At 28.6% G+C, this 20611-nt stretch overlaps 1 protein-coding gene across 1 annotated transcript in view; it reads right to left on the minus strand.

Annotated features, from left to right (window-relative positions):
- The window catches only part of LOC100166538, a 16735-nt gene extending 8426 nt beyond the window's left edge, over positions 1-8309 (minus strand). The window contains exon 1 of the mRNA XM_003247075.4: positions 7576-8309. The gene's annotated coding sequence lies outside the window, so the exon portion shown is untranslated. The remainder of the gene's footprint in view (positions 1-7575) is intronic.
- Positions 8310-20611: the final 12302 nt, after the last annotated feature.

Below are 20611 nucleotides of genomic sequence, written 5' to 3' on the forward strand. Positions count from 1 at the left end.
TTAATTTTATCGGGTCTTTTTTTTCCTAGTGAGGGACTTTTTTTACCGGGGCTTTTTTCCGTGATTCAATAATATTATAATAGTAGTTCTAGCTATCAAACTTATTAGTTATTAGCTATAATTCGATTCGCTCAAAGTAGATAAAATTTACTAGTGATACTTTGAGCAAATCTAATAATTAAATAAACAGGCATGATCACCAAAAAACCAATTTTTCCTATCACTGCGCATTTTCCCCAGACATGGCAAAAACAGTAGAATTCCTATATAATTGTAACGTGAATAACATTTTTTTCTATAATATTAATGTTTCTTCCAAGTCTGGGGAAGTATTGGTAATATATGTATAAAATATGTGTGCAGTAATCTAGCGACCATGTCTGTTTATTTAGTCATGATCGAATTTATATTTATATTATACACGACGTTTGAATTGGCTTTTTGTTGTTTTAACTATTTACAAAAATGTTCGCTAAATTATAAAGCATGTTGAAGAAATATTCTGGGTTATAAATTATAATAGAACTTGAATTAATAATGTCTGCGAATTTACAAGGTGGAGAATTTTCAATACAAAAACTTCCGCAAAGTTTACATCAAAGAACATAAAATACCAGCTATACGCCTATACTTTTCGCCTGTGATTGTTTGTATTTGTCATCGAATAACGTTTTTTGAATTATACACAGTTTTTCGCCATATTTTAAATAATATAAATTTAATTTTTCTTATTTTACATTTCTTTGGTACAAATTAATAACAACATAGGTATAGGTACAATGGTTGTTTTTGAATTTTGATGAACACTCATTAAAATTTTTTTTACATATTTCACACTTTTTCAGGCGTATTTTACAATTTTGTATGCATATTATTTCTTGTTTAGTTCCTGTAACTTCGGAGCCCTATAGTTATAACTACAGTACCTATTACCTAACTATACGTGACACATGCAGCTGTTAACATACATCAGTCATCACACTAAACTTTATAACATTATAAAGTATATTATATTACACGTTCGTGTGTATGCATTGTATTTATTGCATAATATAGTAGGTAGTTATAATGTACTTGTGCAGTTGTGCGTATAACACAATTATAATTTTTTCATTGTTTTTATGGTTTTGTAGAAATAATGGTCAATATAGGTATTAGCAGAGGCGTCCGCAGGGGCAGTTGCCCCCTGGCTTTTTCTGGGTTGATTATCATAATAATTATTGATGATTTCAATGTTCTAAAAAAACTTTAAAATGCCATAACAATTCTAAATAGTGCACTTAATTATTTTTATTTTTAATATTAAAGATATAAATTTTAAAATAAATTCAGTATAAATTGTAATATACATTTTAAACTTTTAAATGATTGTATAAAAGTTTTACAGTCAGAACTTATCATTTGGACTACTTATTTAATCTGAAAATTAACTATTTTTTTTTTCTATACCTATAGGTTTAGACTTTAGATCATATATTTATTATAAAATGCATGTAAAAACATATGAAAATTTAAAATATAATTTAAAATTTAAATTTAGAAAAAACTTCAAAATGCTCCAAAAATCTTTAAATCCAAAAAATTACCTTAACATTTTAAATCGTCAAAAAATTCAATTTAGGTATGTTATAAGACGGGTATCGCGTAGCTAGATTTGGAAAACAATGCAAAGTGCATTGTAATCCCAACCTCAAACATTATCGTTGTACCTAATATAAAATATCGCAAAATAAACTTTTTTTAAATTAAAATTTTTTTTTTTTTTACAGAGTGATTTTTATTAAGTACACTCAATATGAACGTCAGAATTAAGAACGTTGTTTTTATAGATTATGAGATGTAGTGGTAGGACCAAGTGCAATACTGCAGTCTGCAGCAGTGAAAACCAAGCTTTTACTTTTTTTATAATAAAATTACATGTTCATAGATGGCATACCTACAATAGTTTAAACTTTTCAAGTTTGTGGTATCAATGACTGAATAAACTAGAAATATTTAATTTTATAAATTACCTAAAATTATAAAATCAACGGTAAAATTTTATTTATAAACAAAAATGTATTTGATTATTTAAAATTGAATAACAATTAATTATTAAAATCAATGCTGTAAGTTTTAAACAACTATCTATTCATAAATATTTTTACATTCCTTATCTATATGAAAGAAAACATGTCACAAATATACTTTATAACTAATAGGATAGTGAGACAAAAAATGTAAAAAGGAAAATATTTTGCCCTCCCCTTGACAAATTCCTGCGGACGCCCTTGGGTATTAGGTACACAATAATATTTTACATTTAAATAACATATTAATATGGGCTTCAACGTTGGTTCCACTTATTAATTATTATTATGAAGATGTCTACGATGCGTTTTTGTCATTCGTCTGTTCTCCTGCAGCTGCAGTAGCAGTAGATATGTTTTCAGAAAATATTTAGTCAGTTCCACAAAACTCAAACATGATCAACCAGCCAATTGGGTACCAAGAAATTTCACCATCTTCACTGGAGACCGAAATTGCTTTTGAAATCATTTTTATTTAAAATTTTAAATATTTTTAATTTGTAGTTTTATAAATCGTTCAAAGCCGGTATAGTTTTACAACCTTGACGAACACAGTTTTCACAATACTACAGTAATGTAAACAAAAACTGAACGCGAGAACATGTGGTTGTGTGTTTGTTTATTGATTCACGCGCAAATAAAATTATACAGTTGAGTCTTGGTAACTTGAAAACCTCGATAACTCGAGTTTTATTCTCACCCCTTGAAGTATATTATACCTGAAGTCGTTTTTGAGGTATAATATACCTAACTCGAAAAATACATAAGTCAAATTTATTTTTATTTCCATTGAGATTCTAGTCATTGCGAGACTCGATTGTATATAGTTATTTGCAGAAGCGTCATTTTAACTTTTATTTTGTTGGTGCAAAAATGATTCTAGGCCATTCAGATCATTACCAGGCCACATAGACAATTTTATTTTTTTTTTTTTTTTTGGGGGGGGGGGGTTAAAGTGGGGACAAAAACTGTAGAATATTTGTATAATTTATTTAATATGTCACTTATATTAGTATGAAAATATCACAATATTGTCGCTATTTTTGACGAACTATGTGTAGGTACTTTTAATGGAGGTATTTATTTTATATTGTGGATACCAGTGTACAGTAGTATTTTATATTTTATATTTTAATACACTTGGTAAATAAATGTATGGGTATAAATCACCTTTATAATACCTAACCGAACCTAACCTACACATTTTTTCTCCCTGCATACTCAAAATATATAATACAGCTAGCTTAATAAAACCAGAAATGTATTTTATGGGTACCCTTCTTCACAATGTTTGTGTTATAATTGTATCAATTATAATATTGTGGGATCACAAAACCACATCAAACATTCTTGGAAATTAAACATTAGTACAATACATTTTTTTTTAATACTAAAAAAATATTAAATATGATATATAATATAAAACACTCAGGTATATCGATGCTTATATTTACTGTTGGCAGGCCAAAGAAGGCATTTAAAAAAAAAGTTGGTACAAATGTACACCCTGCAGTCTGCACCCCCCCCCCCCCCCCCAATGACGCCCCTGGTTATTTGTTTACTTGCAATACGAATAAGTATAATATAACGTATATGCTAGCTCTCTCTCCGAGGAAATAATAATTATTATATTATATAATTATATCTCTGTGATTTTAATTTCTGAAACACGTGATTTATTGAATAGGTAAAGTTAAATTATGAAATCTTTTTGCCTATATTTAGATACAGTTTACTCTATACTATAATGTATACTACAGTACTAGAAAATTAAGCTATTAATATTAGTTTAAACGTAACATATCGTATTGACGCATTATGTTGTGTTGTACCTATACATTAGCAGTTAGCACCCATAGCCATACTTTGGTTGTTCTTCCGAAATATTACTTTTAGATCCAAGCGTGTATTAATTACCGTGGAAGGGGTATAGATGATAGAGATATCTCCACGACTCCACCCTTGCCTCTTTTTTTCTAGTTCCAGATATTCTGCTTTATTTGGAAATTATAGATCCTAAATTATATCTTTGTTAGGTAGGTAATTAAAACTAAGCATAAATCAATATATTAATTATTAATTACATATTATACCTAATAGTATACCATTTCTTGATTAAAAAGACCATTACGAATTCCAAAACATAATTACTGAAATAAAATTCATAATCAAAAATAAAAATTGTATAGATATAGGTATATTTATTGAATTATTAAATTTGTATGAATTAATAATTTCTGAATTATCATATAAGTATATTATTTTAAATTTTAACTAGTTAACAAAATCGAGATATGATCACAATTTAGTTTATGTTACTAATATGAATTGAAGATAAAGAATTTTACTCTAATTTTATTCGAAATCCTACTGCATAACGGAAAGGCAAAGCCAAGTTTTTAAAATTTAATTTTACCCTTGGGAAATATTAAGACTTATATATAAAATTATATTAATAATAACATTTTTATTTATTATTTATAAACGTTAATTTCAAAATGTTAACGGATTTCCAATATTAAAAAAAAAATGTTAATTGCTGTTTTTATACGATAAAACATATTATTATAGGTGACACAAAGAATTTAATAACTTTATTCTCTCATGGTATCGTGTAAAAGGAGTTGTTAACAATTTTAATATATCAGCTATAGTAGACATTATATAATAGATCTTGAGTATAGGTTAGGTTAGGGTATATTTCTTATATTTTCGTGTCCCGACACTAGGTTTTGACAAAACTCAAAAATAATATATCTCTAGAATATTGAACTAAAACGCGACAGATAACTAATTTGGAAAAACAAAATCCGTTTTATATAATATTACTCATACTCATATCATTCAAATCTAGTTTTCCGTTAGGTGTACGTATAACTATTAATTGAAAGGTTGAGCGCAACAGTGGCCTATCACCTATGCCATGCAATTTTATTTTAAATTTATAAGAGGTAATGAGATAATTTAAAAATATTTTAATTAGACATTGGCCTATTTTTGTTTTTTTTTTTAAATTTTACACTAGATGGCCCCTCAGGCCTCAATTATTATAACATGCGTGATTGCAACCTGAATATTTTTGTATGTTATGGTATCTTTAATTATTATTTAAGATTATTTAAAACTGCGTTTTTGTTACATTTCAAAAATTAGTTATGGAATATTAATTATTTTATTAAAAATTTTCCCTCGACTGTGAATTCCTAGCTGCGATAGAATAATACGTGTGTTTATGGGAGTCAATGCGTATTCGTACAGCTCTATTACATATTTTATACACATGTCGGTATATACCACCTGTACGATTTGCATGAAACTCGCTTTCTGTTCCGCGATCATATCTTTGTCAATAAGACAATAATATTATATTACTAATTCGATAACCGCTAACCAATTCCGAATGTCATTTTGCGCTTAGGTATACCGTATACCTAATACCTATATTATAACAGTCGTGTTATCAAAATATCGTATGACAGTGTATTAATATAATATAGGCCTATACCGCTGGCACATTCGGGTCTCACGCACTAGTGTCCCTCCGTATAATATAATCTTTGGATAATACGATATCGAGCGTGCATCGATAATACTTATACATGAAAAATTTGCATCGTTATCAAAAACTCGTTTCCTCGCATCAGACGTTATACATTATATTTTAATCACATCTATTAAATAAAAAAAAATTAAAACTGCGGCCTGCGCACAGACGCCGTCTAGTAGGTACATAATACATGTTATATGGCGTTATACCTACCTACGTATATGTCGTATGTTTCAGTGCACCTATACAATAACTTATATAGGGGGGCGACGGTTTGATAAGAAAAACAATGACAAATATGTTGTCAAAAACAACGATCGTAAACGCCGTCGACGATTGTGCACGACGATATCCATAAACCGTGAAACGTTTTATTATTTTGTACGATATCGAGTAGGTATAAATTTCCCATGATAAGTATGCGACATTATAAAGGTACACGCCGGTGTGCCGATAAGTGCGCAGCTGGGCCAAAAGCGTGTGACACTTGTGCCCGCAAAATGTATGACGTGGCGAAAATTCTATTCTATTATATAGGTATGTATATTGCCTATGTACCTACTTGTGCATTTGTCTGCTCTATATAGGTATTATACGGAATACGCCTGTACATAATATTATTATTATATTATACGTATATAATCACGAGAGATCTATTATAGGTATATAATAATATACTTCGCCACTTCGGTACAAGATTGTCTGTCTCGCGGGACGAGAATGATGGCATTCGTCGTTATACCGCACCGTCTTTGGGAGAAAAAAATCGGATTTAAGTGCCATATTATATTGTTATTATTTATATCGATCACGTCTAATGCGCTTAACCGTAATTGCGTTAACATATTATTATTGGTATAATAGTATATTGTATATTATATATCACAGCCTTTACACACTATGTGTAGCTTTGCGAGCGCCTAAACTGTTGTGACTTTACGACGATTATAAATAACCGCGTGGTGCAGTCGAGCGGAAGAGGACACGCAGCTATTTGCAAGCTATTTTTTCTTACAATTTATTTTTTCATCCGATCGTTATATTGTTTTATTATTGTGTCTTGTATAGTTGTATGTATATAATAGTATTACTTACTTAAGTATCGCATACACTTGTTTATGAAGAAAAAAACCTGGTATGTCACTTTGAAGTTTGAACTACCTGTGTAGTATATTTTATATATGTAGGTACCTATGTCAACGTGTTCTAAGAATTTATTCGCTTCATACTTATAATATGATTAACAACTTTTTTTTGATAAATTTACATTTTTAATCTTTAAATAAATAGCCACGAGCTTTAACGGGACCTGTGATGGTTTTAATTGTATTTAAAATGTATTTCCCATCACACAGCTGACAGCCGTGAAGAGAAATCGAAACGAAACTTTTAGTTAATGTGTACCTATGCTGTATGTTACGTCATACGGGAAATGTAAAATGCATTTTGATTATTAGAATATTATATATTCATATAAAGACATAATGTGATCATAATTGTAAAATTTAAAATTTATCTAAATGCATATTACGTAATGCAAATTGGAAATAACTTAAGTAACAGTTTAGTTATATTAACTATATTTTATGTTAACGATTAAAAACAGTACACATATAGGTATAACACAATAATAGGCAATAATGTAAATAAAAAATAAACGCTATTAAGAAATATTAAAAAGTCAAATTTAAGTATTTTATTTTGAAATCTCAATAAATGATAATAATATGTAACACAATATATTATAATATTGTAATATAAAAATAACCAGTAATATTTGAGTATATAATATATAATATAAAGTCGCTGTTGACGATCCTCATGACTCGAGCCGAACGAACAAATTGATTTGTATTTCAATTTAGACAAACTTGTCCTCTTGGCTCAAGTGATCAGGTCGTCGAAAATATATTATGATCATACACTCGATAAAAATATTAACCACTGTGACTTACTTACGTTCAAGATTTCGCCGTCCCCGCGGGATATAGGTAGAAGTTTGCTGCCGTGCCGTGTCGCTGCTCCCGTGGTCTGTGCTGTACGACAATTAAAGTACGAGTGCTGTGTGTTAAAAAATTTCCTATCACTACCGTTTCGCCTATTGCCATAACACTTGTTTCAATATACATATTATACCGACGACCCCCTTCCATTTTGACTTCCTCCAAAAAACGTATATCGGTAAGTACACGTATTACAATATTATATATTATAGACGCTAAATATTAAAAAAAAAAAAAGGCGTTATTTCCTCCACCTAATAACGCTACTGCTACCATTATCACACGAAACGGTCACAAAACCTACTAGACCGTAAATATTGTCCGTGTTTGCTCACTGTGTCATCGTGTGTAATATATTATGGTAATGTTATTAATTGTTTTGGGTGTCTTTAACCTGTGGATTATGGGAAACGTATTAAATCGAAATCATAAAATAAAATACGATTTTAACGGTCCTGCATATTTCGATGAGGGGGGGGGGGGCAACCAGAAAATGTATTTTATAATATTTATAAATTTAAATGCGTAGAATTCTTGAAAATTACTGAGTCAACTGACTAACATAGTTGATATAAATGTAGTTAAACTATATTAACAAACTGTATGGATATAACATTTTTAACCAATAATAATTTAATTATGCAAACGAAAAATACAGAGTCGTGCACTCGTGCCGATATGATTTGGAGCCCGGAGCAAAATTAAAAATATCCATTAATATTTACTATTTAATCTTTTCAAACTTATTTTGTTAATATCGTATTGATATTTTACTACAAGTTTTTTAATATTTTTGTAAAAATAATATAGTAACTTAAAATTTAGTAAATATTGTAATACTGTAATAATAATATGATTGACATATGAAATATGCAAACAGAAATATGAGCATGGATACCCACTAAATGAATCGTAATAACACATTACATTTATAATAATATTTATAATGTATATGAGTAGGTAACAAATTTACCTTATAAGTGATCTAAAACATCCCAAGTATAAAACTTTAAAATAATAATATAATGGCTAACCACGCCAATTATACAAAACTCACGTATAGGTACAAATTATATTGAGTTCGGATAAGAACATAACACGGTCACACGGACGTCGCGAACATATTATTGAAAAGTTTTCAGCTGTAGCTTGTGAATATTGCTTATCGTGGGTACCAAGTGGTGAATCAAGATAAAAAATACGAAAATTATTTGGTAATAACCACATAGCTGTGCATAATACTAACAATAGAACGATTGTGATTGCAACGATTGAACTAAAACGCATATTTTGTTAGAGATGATGTTAGATATTGCTGTATATTATATATATTATTGAATCAGGACAACTTTTTGGCACCCCTTGAAATATGCACCCGGGCTCCCTCCCCCCACGGCACGATTCTGGAAAAATATGACTTGACGTGTAATTCTGTTGAAATATATTAACTAAAAGAGACCACGAAGAACCTTAAGGACCAAGAGTTTGACGACTGGTTATAGACTTATTTTCGTTTTATCCGCAACGAAAATTCGTTGTACGTTATCGGATAGGCGTATCTATCTATTTTTCAGCTAGATCGTAAAATGTTTCCATAGACCATAGTATACCAATTTTAAAATGTTCATCTAATTCAAAGTTTGTTTTACACTAATTAATTTTGTGCTTTATTTTTTTTACCATGAGTCGTCACAATAATTATGCATTAATGCATAGAACAAATGTATCAATGTCCATTATCACGGAAATATTACATTTTTAAATGAGTAATAATTAATAAGTAATATAATAGTAAGTAGTAACTATAGTTAGTAATGCTAACTAGAAAATAACTATCCAAAAACAATATGTTATGACTTATGATTTTCAAATCCATATTAAAATGTCTACATAAAATCGGGCATACTTAGTTAAATTAAATTAAACTATGTTTTAAATAATAGAAAATGAATAACCACACGGTGACAGCAAAATAATTATAAATAGTAATAATAATAATAACCTGAAATTAAAAATTAACTACCATATTAAATAGAAACGAAGTTCATATCCTATAACTAATTTTATGACATATCCTATTTAAATGTACCTTATACTCAAACAGGTGTAAATTTTTTGAAGGGGGTTGACGTGGCGACCCCCTCTCACGATTGGACGTTCTTTTGCCGAATCGTTTAATGTTTTTTTACAGAAGTATGATTGAGGATTGAGTGACGACCGTTATCCCTAATAACTATCATATTCAGCAAATGGAATTTATCTGATATAAAACGTGTTACTATAATCTACATGTTGAACTGGTTACCTAATTAATTTAAATGATATAATCCCATAGATAACACTATAGATAATATTATTATCAGGCCATCAGGGTCTATGCGGGTACTATATATATCAATATTATTATACAATAAATTATAAGCATTGGATGCATGCAGCCATAACTTTTGTGTGATAATCTATTCAACAATAAACTTACTATTTTACAAATAAGTACCTTCTGCTCCATCAAAACGTAGTTTTCTGATTTTCACGGGTCAGATAATATCAAATAAATATCTTGATAAAATATGAAATATTTATTACATAACTATACTATATTATTTTTTTTAGAAAGATACCTAGCTTATAATATTATTGTTTGTCATGAATCGAAATCCTTTACATTTTAAATAATGCATACTTCTTCAAGTTTTTCTTGTACCTATTCTAGAATGTTTAAATAAATAACACGTAGGTATACCGGGCAATTCTTTTATTAAACAACACTTAATATAATATATAAGGATACAAAATATTTAAAAATATAATTTTTTAATAAAAACGTGGTTTTATAAGCGACTTGAAACTATGTGAAACAATATTTTCAAAAAAATTTACACTTTTTGAAATATTGAGTGTTGTTTGATAAGAGAATCACCCGGTATTATTATTACATAAACTATACATCTTAATGACTTTTTTTAATTTATAGATTTAACATATGATTATAAGTGCCAATTGGTAGAATTCGGAAGGGGGGTTTGAGAGGCTTAGCCCCCCCCCCCAAATATACAGTTTCTATAATTGTGTGGTATCGAATGCCCCCCCCCCCCATTCACATTGATGTTAAAAATGTTAACCCCCTCTGAAATTGTAATGGATTTCCGCTTATGATTAATACGGTGAAATTCTATTACCTAACTAATATAATTCCAGGCTTTATTGCATAATATTTGTAAATATATTAATAAATATGTAGATGATAGGATTGTAAAGGAAAAAGTAATTTTAAATTATTGTTATACTTATATATTATTAATGTTCACATATACTTGAAGCTAAATAAACGTTTATAAAATAATAACTACCTATATGTGCATTGAACTTTTTTTGATAGCTTTTTCACCAAATTGCATGAATATTAAATACCTATAGTTATGTCTAATAAATTACAATATTATACCTATGTCATTAAAAAATATCGCTATTTACACTCTGCTTAAATAATTGTTAGATCCACTTAGTTAACAATTCTCACACAAGTTTGAAATATCTTATAAGTTTCAACTGTTCAAAGAGGTAGGTACGTAACTATACTTTAACTGCAAGGACCAACATAGTTGTATGGTTTGTTATAAATTGTCTACATGATAACATATTATAATGGATAGTGTGCATGGTATATTATTATATAGGTAGGTTCTATAATTTATTAATAACGATGTGTAATGAACTAATTGTGTTACCAATTAATCTATTTTAAATAATATAATACACATGACTAATATGTTAAAACCAAAGAGAAAATACGATAAGTTAACATATTATTAACAATTTATTTTTCAACTTTAAATAATTTAATGTTATTACGAACGTTTTTGAATAAAAAAATCAAACGATAAGGATATATAAATATATTTTATAAGTTTTCTTATTTCCAGCCCATCTTTTAGTACCTATTTTAAAGGCGTTTCACGAGTTACTCTTAGTTTACTCTCGTTTACAATCATAGTTTAAACCTCGATTAAGCCTAACCCACTGATTTTACCAGCCAAATTCGGTGGCAACACCTTAATTCAACGATTGTAATACGGGCACTTAGTCATATAATAATATAACATAATAATCCATATTCAATATAATTTGCATGTTCAAACTCTTCTCCGTTCGAAATCAAGCTATACGTGTCACACATATTTAAATAATTTAAACTTTAATTTCTTACTTACTTACGATACGTGAAATAATAATTACCAAATCTAAAGTGTCTTTCGAAGCTATAAAATATGTAGTAGGTATACCTAGGTAGTGTAGGTACTCACGCAAACGAGGAGTTTTAGAGAGAGTATAGGTCGAAGAAATAATATAAATGAACGGCGGAGACTTTGGTATAGTTATACAAAATTAAAGCGTTATACGCATAATATTATTGTGTATATTATAAAATTGTAGAAATTAAAATAAAATTTACCAGAATGTGCAGCGGTGATAGTACCTATATATACGGAGCAGATCACCTAAATCCTTATATATTCAATAATTGCGAATTCGACTGTTTTGTTTGATGCGCGGTTTACGGTAAAACAGCATTGTCCCGTGGCGCGATAAATAAAAACAACGCGTTCAATAACACACGATTTCGTTCTTTTTTCGTCAAAAGTGTCGTCACTATAATGTAGACTGTAGAGTGATCTATAATAGAGTCGATATACACAAACGCGTGCAATAGAAACCGACGGAAACTGCAGCGGTAAGACACGATAGAATAATAATTGTTTAAAAAAAAAATGTATCGCCTATATACCGACAAGCTAGGTTTTGTATTGTTTTGTGATTTCTCGAGTACCTAACCTATATATTATAAAAACTCGTACCCACGACGATCCAACCGAAAACGACGAACGACCGTCCCTCGGCTCTCCACTCGCCATTCGACACTATAATATTATCTCCCCCATCAGTCGTTTACGACCTATAGGTATCTTATCTCCGGTTTTTTTCCTCTGACAACTACACTACTTGACTGTGTGTCTAGGCGTACAATTAAATGATTGTCTTGCAGTTATGTAAGTCCAAACACACGATCATCTGATAATCGGACTTAGAATATTTTATACGATTGCGCATACCTATAGGTATATCTGTCAATTTGCGTGTACGACTATTATAGTATTATACACGTTTTGGTCACATAGTCTAACAGTCTTATTGCAAGGTACTCAAATACTTTTTACAACAACTCGAATACGCATTTTAAATACTTGGACAAAGTATTTCACACACTCTTTCAAAGTATCTGTATTCGAAATCAAATACTTATCATTTTTAGATTATACGTTTTATATATTAATTATTACAATTTTAATTACGTAAAATTGTAAAAATAATATAAATCAAGAACTTATAATGCCTTGTATATTTTTTACTGTTAATTATACTCAACTTAAAATTCTAATACTTGGGGTAAAATGTTTTATAAAATTAACATAAAACACGAAAATCGGTTAAATTGATTTATAATAGGTAAAAAATCTTTAAAAGTATCTTCAAATACGTATTTTAAATACTCTTCAAAGTAAGTAGCTGTACTTGGATACTTTAAAAAAATATTTTTTACAATAGACTGCATAGATATAATTACCTAACCTACCTATAAATGTTACACACGGGTGCGAAGTGAATCCTACTCTAATCTCATAAAATACCATTAAATAACCTTCATAATAATTTTGTAGCGTCATTGTATGAAATGTGTTGCGAAAATTGAAACGCATGCAAACGGTGTATACTCCTAAAGAGTATATCTTATACTATGCCGTACACATGTTTTTTTAACGATTAGACGCATCGATAAAACTGAATTTCAAAAAAAAAATTATAAAAATGTATTGCTTTATTCTTTACGAGCAATTTTTTTCATGACAGTATTGAGACGTGAGTTTAACATTTCTTATGCGCACTCTGCTCTACCAACAATATAATAAAATGTGTGTTTTGAAAATATTATGTTGATAGCTATTTATTTTTTAATGGATTATGGAAGTGCTAATTTCTGAAAGTTATATTATGGTCAAATCGTTAATTTGGTTAGCTACACCCTCTAAAGTTTAGTAAATTCATTAACGGTTTTAATTAAAATTACAAATTTAAATAAAATAATATCAATATTTCCGTGTTAATACTGGAATAATCCTGCTTGTTCGTGTGTTTAGGTATCCTGACCATGAATAAAATGGTATTTTTCGTGTTCCATTAGATTTCCTTATTTTTTTGTCACCTAAATAAAATCTGTACGTTCATTAATTATTGCTATTAACGAGTTAGTTAACTTTATGAGGCATGACTGTTTGTAAGACACGAAGTAAAGCAGGTATCCTGCGGCAATAAGACAATACTTACCTATAATTTGATTGAGATTTGTGATTTATAAGCTTATACAAAATTAAATTGTATTAAAACAATTTAAAAAATATAATGTATATTTAATTGTATCAAAACAATTGAAAAATATTATATATATTTAGATATATAGTATTGTTGTATAGCGTTATCAATACTGTTACTATTGCATCAAGTAGGTATATCAAATGTATTCCATTTAATTACTCAACTATTAGCTGGTCGTTTACTAAATTAGTACCTAAACCGGCTAAACCAAAATATTGTTGATTTTATGATCAAATTTTTCTGAAAAGAAAAACAATACCTACCTAGAATACATTAAGAAAATAAAGTTGATTTTTTTGTTGGTACAACTGTGTGCTTTTATGATATTTTAAGTTGTCCGGAAAATATAAAGAAACACGTCTTATTGAAATTTAAAAAAAAAAATCTATTTATCGATCTGTAATCATTAAAAACCCATTCATACAAGTATACAACGACACTAGAAACATCCTGTATACAATAATAATACCTAAATTAAAAAAATTATTGAACCACTCCGGTGTACCTATCTATTAGGTGTATATGGAGTTTTAGAAAATAAAAAACTCCAAGGGTTGTTTTTTTTTTTGTTTTTAATTTTAATGTTAGTTTAAGTTTTAATAAAAAATGTATTCGGTTCTGACTGTGTAGCTGTGTCGACGTAACAAACACATTAATTAAGGCACGAGTGAAAATAAACAAAACACAATAGAGTTTAATGCTTACAAAGACGAGAGTTACAAAAATTAAATAAACTACTGTTATTGTACTATAGGTAAAGAGCCATGGAGACACGAAGTTGTCGAAGTTTATACATGGTATGTAAATTCAACATTTGTAGGTTTTTAGAGTAATTCAAAATCATTAACTTATTAAAAATTTTAAATTGCTCAAAGTGTTTCGGATTTACAACCCACCTTACACTAGGATTTTAAACTATTAACAGGTAGGTACCTAAAACCTATTTAATAAGTGTATGTTAATAAACTGTTTTTTCTAACCGATTTTCGCAAGGCCGACTTCGACTCTCGGAACACTTTGTTTTAGCCATAGAATCGCATATCAACAATACAAAAAACCAAAATTGAACAGAAACATTTTATCGTATATTCAGCCCAAAAACACATATTTATGTTAAAAAAAAACGAAAGCCAATAAATTGTATGTATATTATGGCTACGATTCGAGAGTTTTTCAGTTATGTCAAAAAAAAAATATTAATATATTACCTATATAGGTGCACTGTTAATTATTATACAGTGGCGGCGTGGCTTCTATATAACTAATTATATATATTATACATAATTCGAAATTAAAATATAAAAATTTTCGTAAACGCGTGTGTTTGATAACCAAAGTTTGGTTTTGTATAAAATTTATGGTAGAAACAATATGAGTCCATAGATCTGTGAAAATAAAAACAAAAACCAGTGAATTGTATGTACATTATTCCTATGGTTCGAGAGTTTTTCAGTTATTTCAAAAAAATATTAATGTATTACCTATATATATGCGCACTTATTAGTTATTATACAGCGACGGCATGGGCGCATGACATGGCCTAATACCTATGCACCGATGGTGGTTAATGCAAATGTTACGCAATATGTGACACGTAATTCGCGAGTAATTTGAAATCATTAAATCAAACTATTGACATTTTTTAGTTACTCAAAATAATATTTCAGATGTGTAATCCAGGGACCTTGATGATTTGTACGGTTCCGGTTCCTATTCGGTTCCCAGTAAAACTAAAATTTCGGTTTCGGTTCTCAGAAAAACTAACAATTAGGTTTCGGTTTCTTTTCGGTTCTTAAAAAATGAAAAAAAATTGTTACCTGATTTGGTTTTTTACTTAAGTATGTAAAAAACTTTGTCAAGTACATAATAGTATCGGTTCCGGTTTTTAATCCTATCGATTATAATAACTACCTATATATTTTATGTTTTGTCTATAATAATGTTATAATATATGTTTTGTCGTTTTAATAACATTATACACGCGATTAATTGATAGCGTTCTTTTCTGATCAATTCCGTTAGCTGGTAATGTTCATAACCATATTATATAATATTATATTTGTTTTTACAACTACAGCAGTATACGAATTTCGAAAATAGAAATTGGCGTGCGCTTCGTAAGCGTGCATAGTTTGGTTTTGGTTTTGTAGCAAATGTATGATAAAATCAACGTGTTTTTAGATCGGTGGAAAAAAACAAATGAAAAATCAGTCAGAAACGAAAATCTTTTATCCTCTACGAAAAAAAAAAAAAACATAATCCAGATAGGTATTATGCCAACGGTTTGAAAGTTTTTCAGTTGGGTCAAAAAAAATATTAATGTATTAACTATATATAGGGCATTATAGTCGCACTATTATACTTATATTCCTTCATCGACGGTGGTTAATGTAAGCACTAAACATGTTACTAGCACGTAAATCGGGAGTAATTCGAAATCAAACTATTAACATTTTTTAGATGCTCAAAATAATATTTCAGACTGTAGCCCTTCTTACACCTACGATTTTAATCTATCGACAATACCTATTATGTTTTTTCTATATTATAATATTATCTACTTGTTTTAATAACATTATAATCGATAAATAATAGTGTTCTTTCTTTCTTTTGACTACCGGTAATGTTGGTACCTATAATATTATATTTTATTACAACGCGGGATTTTCGAAAAACGGTAAAAATTGGCATGCGCTTCGTAAACGCGTGTGTTTGGCTTCGTACGAAACGTATGGTACAAACAATGAGTCCGTAGATCTATGGAAAAAAAACGAAAACCAGTAAATTGTGTGGTACTATATAATATATTATTCCTATGGTTCGAGAGTTTTTCAGTTATGTCAAAAAATATTAATGTATTACCTATACGTAGGCGCACTATTATACGGCGGCGACGTGGCTTCTATATAGGTACCTATATGATGGCGGTTTATACAAGTGTTACTGGCACCGTCGGTTTATACAAGTGCATTTTTAAAATGGGGCATTGTTGTCATCTCGTTTGTCAACCTTTGTTTTCCACCATATTTTGTTTGGTCGTCTGTCTCCGTCGCACGCGTTTTAGCATTTTATCGTATTTTATTATAACCGTTTTACCGTGCCCACAGCCATAGAGTTTCACTCTCATATGCTACAACGTTTATACGCGACACACGACGAACGATGAGCCCTTTACAAAATATCATGTTATTATTATTATTATTTTTATTTGTTTTCATTTCAGTTAAACGGTTCCGCATGTGTGCACGACACGGCATAATACTACATCACGTATATTATTCATCAAATTATTATTATGTCTAATTAGAATATATTATTTTGAGCGCTATGCGCGATTATACGACTTGTCAAAAAAATTAAACCTCACAATATTATACACCTACACGAAATAAAAACAAATTATTTTCGGATCAATACAATTTATCTCATTTAAATTACGATCTATGGACTAATATTACACGATTGTTCGTTTTTCTACTGCGGAACTGTCATGCAAATTAATCATTTTTTTTTTTTTATTATTATTATATAATTATTTGCAAAGTAACTATATTGTTATAATGTACCTAATTTATTATAATGAATTTACATAAAAATGATATGTGCACACATAATATTATGATATTATGTGTATTTCAATTTTTAATACCATCAGATTGATATGACCTACTTTTTCCGTGTAGGTGTAATGTAGGTACCTTTACACAGTAATATACTGTACTAACTGGGTGTACTATAATACTGTAATTCATGGTGTCAAGTATTAGAACTAACAATTTATTAAACATTTGTTTTTTAGTTGAACTTTTGAACAAATTACTGTGTAAAACGATTTCAAACGATAATTCAATATTAAATGAAATATAGATTATTTTAATTATTAATAAGGTATTTCACAGTTAATAGGTCTTGAACTTACACGAATAACTATTACTTATAACACTTGAACTTTTCCTAATTGTTATGGAAAATATTATGGAGCTTTGTAAATAAATATAACATTTTATTTAGAATCAATAAATTATATTTATTATTTAACGTTAAGATAATTGTGGTAGTAAAAAATTAAAAAAACTATTGTTTAAAACTTATATAAATTAATAAACTTGTTCATTAATTTGATTATCTTCATTACTAATACCTACAGAGTACGATTAACAATGTCAATGTAATAAATACAAATTAGTATAGATAGTAAAAAAATGCAATCTGTTTTTCTTACAACAAAACATTTTATATACTATCTCATAGTGCTTATTTTAACAAACACGCTGATTTCAACAAATAATTAAACTATATAATATGCTTCGAGATATAATTATTTAATAGAACATTTTTGTAATTTCTATAAAAGCATAAGATTGTTATAAAATAATAATGTATCAATGTATCAGTGTAAATGTATCAATTATTAAATGATCAGTATATTGTTTTTAACTCGCTACTTTAAAAACTGTTATTTAATAGATATATAAAAGGCATAGAACACATTCATATAGGTATGCATAGTACTATTTTTACTTATAGGTAGGTATATGCCATTATAGTATTGATTGGTGTTTTGATTTATGAATACATGAAATATTTAGTTTACGCGTTGATAAGTACCTAGTTATAGAGGTAGGTATATCTTACTTAGTGGTTTTTAATACTGTTATATAGTTATTATTACTGTAACCATCGGTCTAACGCGTATTCTAACCTAAGAGTTGCATACTTTAATACTTAGTTTTGTCTTCTTGTAATTATAGATAGGTACATATTAAGGTACGATAAAACTTTATGTCTTTATTCAATTCTCTTATTCTAATTTCTAATCTAAACCCTGTTCGGACTTTTTACAGCTCTATTCCATTTAAAGACGCTTCTCTCTATATTTAGTTATGAGCTCTCATTATAGTTGATTAATGATTATAATTTACTTTTCATAACTTTTAAAGTTTTAAAGTTTTCACGTCACCTGAAAATAATTTGTCAACGTTAGATAGTTCTCGTAGGAATTTTGGATACATAGGGGGGGGGGATGTTGGAAATTTTTCAAACAAAATATTTGTTAAATGTAATGTTATAAACTTATAACATATAAATCTAGTTTAGCGCCCACGCGAATTTTTTTTTTTTTTTGAAACCAAGGTAAATTAACATTTTAAAAATTATGGTGTAAAAATAATTCTAACACTCACGTATGGTGTTTTTACATAACAAGTAGAGGGATGTTTTCGATTTTAATTGTCCAAGTGAGTGCAGTGAGATAGTGCCCTCGCCGGGTAGGTATTGAAAATTTCAAAAATTTTAATTAGCTATAACATTAAATTAAGTCTGGCCGCCAAATTCAGACTTCTTGATCATTTTCAGTATGCTTGACTCAGCTATGCTTTAATGCACAGGTACGTTAAAACAAAAAAAAATTTTAAAAAAAAGTTGTTTGGTAAAACAGATAAGTTACAAACGCGCGGTAAAATATTGAGTTGTATGAATACGTGATAAAATACTGAAAATCGGAAACTTTGTAAGGCTATAACTTAAAAACTAATGATTTTCGACAATTCCTTTTCGGAAAATTGTTCATTTTAACTCGTTGTAATATATAGGTTTTGAAAAAGATAAAATTGAAAAATTAGCGTGGGTCCTAAGCTAGATTTGTTCCCAATAAATTATTATGATTATATGTAAGTACATATATTATATTCGTAAAGTGTCCATAGGGGGGCACTATGGAACCCAATACCCCCCCTTGAGCACGCCCATGTCTAATAGGTAATAGGCATACAAGGTGTAACAGAAATACCTGAAAAATGAAGTTACTTTTGTTCTAAATCAATGATTTTTTTTAAAACAGTTTATATACGCTCATATAGTATAAAAAGATAGGTATATGTTTATATTTCAATATTGAAAATAAAAACTTATGCATATAATTAAATTTTTTTTTGGTAAAAAATTCAAAATCACCAATTTGTAGTTATAATTTAAAAAAAAAAATGTTAAAAACGTTTATTTACGCCAAGTAGTTTATGTTTCAAATTTTTTCAAATATTAATAATTTTTTTCGACCAAATTCATTTGAATCTTAAAAATTTTTATCTAAATATTATTTTTGGGAATTTTCAGGTATAAGTAAATCCCATATCATTTACTATCCATATGAATTTCATATTTGTTTCATACGTTTAACTTGTAATTATCAATTTTTCATCTATCAGACTTGTCTGTTACAGCCTGTATAATATTCGTAAACTGTAGTAGGTATATTATTTTATATTATTTTTTTTTATTTCCTACCCCCCATCCAAATTTGTTGAACATATTTAAATGTAAGCTTATTAATTATCCAATCACCATTTTACTTAAATATAATATAGTTGAACACAATATATTACCATATAAAATGATAAATACATATCTTTTAAAATTAATAGAGTTACTCGCTCGTTTATAATTAGATTCTTGAAATTATAACATATCAAACTCTAGGTTAGCATTGGAGCGTTGGACATAGGATGATTGGTAGGTACATAATATAAATATTAAATATCAAAACACTTGTTGTACTAAATAAATAT

This window comes from Acyrthosiphon pisum, chromosome A1 (assembly GCF_005508785.2).
Source record: "Acyrthosiphon pisum isolate AL4f chromosome A1, pea_aphid_22Mar2018_4r6ur, whole genome shotgun sequence".
Classification (NCBI taxonomy): domain Eukaryota; kingdom Metazoa; phylum Arthropoda; class Insecta; order Hemiptera; family Aphididae; genus Acyrthosiphon; species Acyrthosiphon pisum.